Here is a 6,074-nt window from a genome sequence, read left to right on the forward strand (position 1 = left end):
CATGTCCCTCCGGAACTGTTGGTCCGGTTGTTTTCTCCTCCAGTTGTTCATCCAGCCTATCTTATTTAGACAGACCTGAGAAGATAATAACATGCACAAAAACAAGATAGAGCAAAACCAAGCAACAATATACAATAAACCAATGACAAAAAACCAAAACACAACAAGAAAGAAATGCTTGTTGTTAGTTCAATTGTTTGTTGGCCTTTAGGAGTGTTTTCCAGTCCAGTCTATTGGGGCACCACACCCCGGCCCCAACGTATACTTTCAGCATTCCCTGGGGACTTCACCGCTCCATTCCCTTGCTATTCTGTTGCACCCCCTTAGTGTTTTGCCTTGGTGTGGTGGGATCAGATTGGGTGCAATTCCCACACTGTGTCTCTGACGTTGTCTCCTGTAGGGGTATGGGTCAGTGAGGGGCACCATGTCTCATGGTGGGGCAGGCCATGTGGTCCTCTCTGTGGACTGGCTGCTCTAATTGGGAACATCGTCCTCTTGGCCTGGTGGGCCAGGATGTGCTCCACTCTCTCCTCCTCCCCCTTCTTCTGGTCCTGTGTGCTCTGATCAGATATGTCCCTCTCCCGGAGCTGCAGATTCAACGCCGTCCTTTGAAATAGATTCTCCTAGGGGGAGGGGCAGGTGTCCACTTAGTAGTTGGGATCGGGGCTGGCCCCCCAAAAACTGAAACACTTATGTGCATAAAAAAATTGCACCAAGAGTGCTTACTTTGGCAGCACATGTATAACAATTGGAACAATACAAAGATTAACATGGCTCCTGTGCAAAGATGACAGGAATATTTGTGAAGTATTCCATAATTTTACAAGGAAAAAATTCTAAAAGCAGTCAGAGAAAAAAGAACAGTCACATACAAAGGGGCAGCAATTAAAACAAGGTCAGATATCTCAACAGAAACCATGAAGGCAAGAAGACAATGGTGTGATGTATGTAAAGTTATGGGGAAAAAAACAACACTGTCAACCATGAATCTTTTAGCAGCAAAATTATCACTTGAATATGACAGAGAAATAAAAGTATTTCAAGACAAGGAGAAATTAAAGGAATTTACAAAAGCAAGACCACTACTACAAAAATGGAGAACTATGGCAAAAAAAATAACAGCAGTAGCACACTAATCTGAAACCAATATACCTGATGATTCCTCACAAAGCATCATTCAAAACAACGAAGAAATACAGGAAGAACAGAGAAACTAACCACACACACTCCCACACACACATAAATACAAACAATATGGGAACAGCTGTGAGGAACAGAAGAATTTCTCTTAAGTTGTCTCCCCAAAATATGTACCAGACTTAGCTGCTTGATAGTGACTGTACAATAGGTGATCAGCGAAAGTAGGTCAGAGGTTATTCTCCTTAACATCAGCCATCTATAGTGGCTAGACTATTAGTGGCTGACTCACCCTAAATAAGACCCACTCCCTTCTGATAAGGATAATGGTGGTCTGTTCACTTGCAGGAGATACCAGAGAGGGCAAACCCGCCCAAGGATGACCAAGGTTAGATAGCCATTATCAGCTGTCTAGATCACGCAGACACCACTGTTTATTCCACAACCAATGTGGGCACACCCCTAGGTGATTCCCCTCCTATTAATTGTATTGCCTATGTTAATATCCCTCCTGGTGACTCAGGTTATTGTCCACTATCAGAGAACTTGCATGCCTCCCAGAATAGTAATTGTCTGTTTTATTATATGAGACATTAGAGTGATCAAACTTGTTCTAGAATGAATTGTATTGCCCCTTTCTGTGATGTATGACTCGATGATGCGTGGTTAGCAATAAATAATGAGGCTCCCTGGTTCTCGGAAGGGTGGCTGGCCGGGGAGTGGCTGGCCGGAGGGTGGTTGGAGAAGGTGACTAAGGAGGATGAAGCAGCGGCTTCTTCTCTGACGGCTAAGCCCCCTCCACGAGGACCATCAAGCCGGGCTGAGGTGAGCTACCATGAATTGCATCTGACTCCATTACTTGACTCCATCCTTTAACTCTCATGCTCTCTATGACTTTACTATAATCTCTACTTATTATCGCTGTACAATTGCGCCTACCGAACCTGTGATGTTTTGTGGGGTTCCCTCTTCCCCTTAACCCCACAAACAGCAAACACTTACGTATCAATGATCTCACTGAACACTTAATGGACTAAATACACTAGTAAAGAGACAGAGAATAGCAGAATAGATAAGAAAATAAGACTCATCAATATGCTGAATAAGAAACATATTTAAACCTCTATAAATGTCCTTTGCCTCCTAGTTCTTTCTTCTATTTCCTTTTACTTTCCTCTTGTCCCACCATCATGTTCAGCTTTATTTGGGTTTAGTAATTCCTCCCTGATGCATTGCCCCTGATTAAGCCCCACTAGGCATCCTATGCCATTCTCTCATTGATTTTAGGTCACTTGTTATTCCCTTGACCCAGGGTTGGTTGATGCCCCACTTCCTTTCTCCCACCTCCCCTTCTCCCACGTCCCTCCGGAACTGTTGGTCCCATTGTTTTTGTCTCCGAATTGTTTATTCCACCTCTCTTATCTAGATAGACATGCAGAGATATTAATAAGCTCAAAAACCAGGCAAAGACAAACAAAACAACAAAGGAAGACCAAACCAACAAAACAACAACAACAACCAACAAAAACAAAGCCAATGACCAAAAAGGAAAAGCTTGTAAACCAGTGGTTCTCAACCTGTGGGTTTTGACCCCTTTCACAAGGGTTATCTAATACATCGTGCATATCAGATTCATAACATTACAATTCATAACCATAGCAAAATTACAGTTATGAAGTAGCAATGAAAATAATTTATGGTTGGGGGTTACCACAACATGAGGAACTGTATTAAAGGGTCATGGCATTAGGAAGGATGGGAACCACTGCTATAAATCGTTCCAGGTCTGGTTTTTTTTTTACTTTTAGGAGTGTTTTCCAGTTGTTTAGGAGTGTTTTCAAAGGACATTTATAGAGGTCTAAATACAGGCATGTACATATATAAATATGTTTATATATAACAATATGGAAATAGATCTATATGTTAGGAATTAAGGTAACAGATGGACGTTGGACCTCGATTCAAGTACTCCCTCAACACAAGAACACTATGTTCTAATAATCCAGCATTCCGGGATGCTCACCTTCCCAACACGATCGCTGAAGACAAAATGGGTGCATAAGCAAATGTGGTGCAGAAGGCTAATGGTGCCCAGCTATCAAAAGATATAGTGTCTGGGGTCAAGGCTTGAAGACAAACAAGTGACCATCTGAGAAGCAACAAAGTCCACATGTAAGAAGCACACCAGCCTTTGTGATCATGAGGTGTCGATGGGATCAGGTATCTAAGACCCAGAACAAAATCATACTCAGTGTGAATGGGGGAGTGGGGGATGGAGTGGAGACCCAATGCCCATCTGTAGGCAAGTGGACATCCCCTCAGAGTGGTCATAGCGAAAAGATGAGCCAGTCAGGGTGCAGTATCGCACCAATGAAGCACACAACTTTCTTCTAGTTCCTTAATGCTTCCTTGGCCCCACTATCATGACTTTAATTCTACCTTACAAATTGGATTAGACCAGAACATGTACGCTGCTACAAATAAGAGGCTGCAACACAGGGAATCCAGGATAGATAAACCCCTCAAGAACAACAATAAGAGTAGAAATACCAGGAGGATAAGGGGAAGGTGGGGGAAGAAAGGGGGAACCGATCACAAGGATCAACATATAACCCCCTCCCAGGGGGACAAACAACAGAAAAGTGGGTGAAGGGTGACAGAGGATGATGTAAGATATGAAAATAATAATCTATAGCTTATCAAGGGTTCGTGAGGGAAGGAGGGGAGGGGAGGGAGGGGGAAAATGAGGAGCTGATACCAAGGGCTCAAGTAGAAAGAAAATGCTTTGAAAAGGATGATGGCAACATATGTACAAATGTGCTTGACACAATGGTGAATGTATGGATTGTGATAAGAGATGTAAGGACCCCCAATAAAAGTATTTAAAAAAAAATTTAAAAGAAGAAGAAACAGACCTCAGAAACAAAGACATAAACTATCTAAAAGCCAAAGGCTGCACAAAAGCATACCAAGCAAACGGCTACAAAAAATGTAACAATGTTAATTTCTGAAAAAAAAAAAAAAGATTTTGAGACAAGAACAGATACTAAGAAGATATAACCATAACAAGCATATATGCACCAATTGGAAGACCCTCAAAATACATTAATCAAATTCTCACAGGATTGAGGAGGGATATAGACAGCTTAACAGTAATAATAGGAGACTTCAAGACTCCAGCTCTCAAGGAAAGACAGAACTTCAGAAAGAAACTCAATACTCTTGAAGACACAAAAGAATTCAAGAACACAATCGACAAGCTTGATCTCCTAGACATGTACAGTACATGCCATCCAACAAAAACTTACTATACATTCTCTCCGAAGCACATGGAGCATTCTCAAGAACAGACCACATTCTAGGCCACAAAGCATGCCATCATAAATTTGAAAAAAAAAAAAGAGAATCTACACCTATTTTCTCAGATCACAATGATAAAATAAAATACGTAAAACTCAAAACTAACAATAAAAGAACAGAAAAATAAAGACAAATACATGTAGATTGAACAATATAACACTTAAAAATGAGAAAGACCCCCCTCAACACTCTACAAAAATATGTTTTATTTTTAAAAAGATTAACACATGCTGACAAGATAATTGAGGACAAATGATCATGATTAGATGTATTTTCTTTTTTAGGATCATACATATATACTTCAGAATTCCATGCTTCCCTCTATATGGGATATGGGTTTAGAATTATTTAGAAACTATGTTACTAGTGATAAAATGGTTCAAAGTAAAACTATTGATTTATTATTCTCCCAATTGAATGAGAGAGAAATGGTAAAGCTGTGGACAGAAGTTTATTGCGAAATGGACAGAGTATGCCTTCTGACCTTCAGGTATCTAAACATTCATTTGACCTGAAATTTTTGGAAGAAACTAATTGTTTGTATACTGCAGAGTCCAAAAATTAATGCAAGAAAGAGTAGTTGCAAACTATCTTAACCATGTAAACAACATTTAAAATAGGGAGACTGAATATTCATATATTTAACCACAGAACACAAAAACCACTCATTGCCTGAAGGAGAAACAGCTATTCAGAGAACATTAATCCTCTGGAAAGGGTTTGATAACTTATTGATGAGCCTAGAATCCCTGACCTCACACACATTTCACACTCACTTGTTCAATCAGGTAACAGGTGGTCAGCAGATAGTACTATAGCACTGGAGTTAGTACGTTAAAATATTTGGAAGAACAATTGTTATCAATTCTGAAAAAGATACAGTACAAGACCCACTTCATTTTACAGATAAAGTGGACCACATTATAGAAGTGTGCTTTCAGGAAAATGAAATGCTTATCAATTTGATGAAGGAATCCTTTGAAATATTTATCTAGGACCAAGTGAGCCTGCATAATTAATTGCAAAGTATGTTGATTCAAAGTGGGTAATAACAAAGCAACAAATGAAGAACTAAAACAAATCCTTGACAAAATGATGGTAATATTACCATGTTTATTAATGGTAACGATGTCTTTGAAGCATTTTTATAAAAAGAATTTGGCAAAAAACTCCTTGTTGAAAAAAAAAACAAAAACAAAAAAAAACTCCTTGTTGAGGAAAGTGCCTCAGTGGATGCTGAAAAATCTTTGTTGTCAAAATGAAAACACAATCTGGTGCTGCTTTTCCAGCAAACTGGAAGGTATGTTCAAGGACATGGAATTTTCAAAGACATCATGGTTCATTTTCAGCAGGATATGCAGAAGCAAAGTGATCCAAGGTCCATAGGTCTAATAGTAAACATATCCACAATGGGACACTGGCCAACACACACTCCTATGGTACATTTAACTCTAAAAATGATTAAACTTTAGGAAGTATTTAAAACATTTTATCTTGGAAAGAACCGTGGTCAAAACTCGAACAGCAGACTACTTTAGGGCATGCAGCTTTAAAAACAGAGTTCAAAGAAAGAAAAC

At 39.5% G+C, this 6,074-nt stretch overlaps 1 non-coding gene and 1 pseudogene across 1 annotated transcript; both read left to right on the plus strand.

Moving 5' to 3' along the window:
• Positions 1–718: 718 nt before the first annotated feature.
• LOC115868750 lies at positions 719–822 on the plus strand. Its single transcript, XR_004045751.1, has one exon. It is a non-coding gene; the product is annotated as a U6 spliceosomal RNA (small nuclear RNA).
• A 3,888-nt stretch (positions 823–4,710) lies between these two features.
• LOC101662289 lies at positions 4,711–6,067 on the plus strand (annotated as a pseudogene).
• The last annotated feature ends 7 nt before the right edge of the window (positions 6,068–6,074 follow it).

Source organism: Echinops telfairi, unplaced genomic scaffold, assembly GCF_000313985.2.
Source record: "Echinops telfairi isolate 266 unplaced genomic scaffold, ASM31398v2 ScPeMD7_1;HRSCAF=3_0, whole genome shotgun sequence".
Classification (NCBI taxonomy): domain Eukaryota; kingdom Metazoa; phylum Chordata; class Mammalia; order Afrosoricida; family Tenrecidae; genus Echinops; species Echinops telfairi.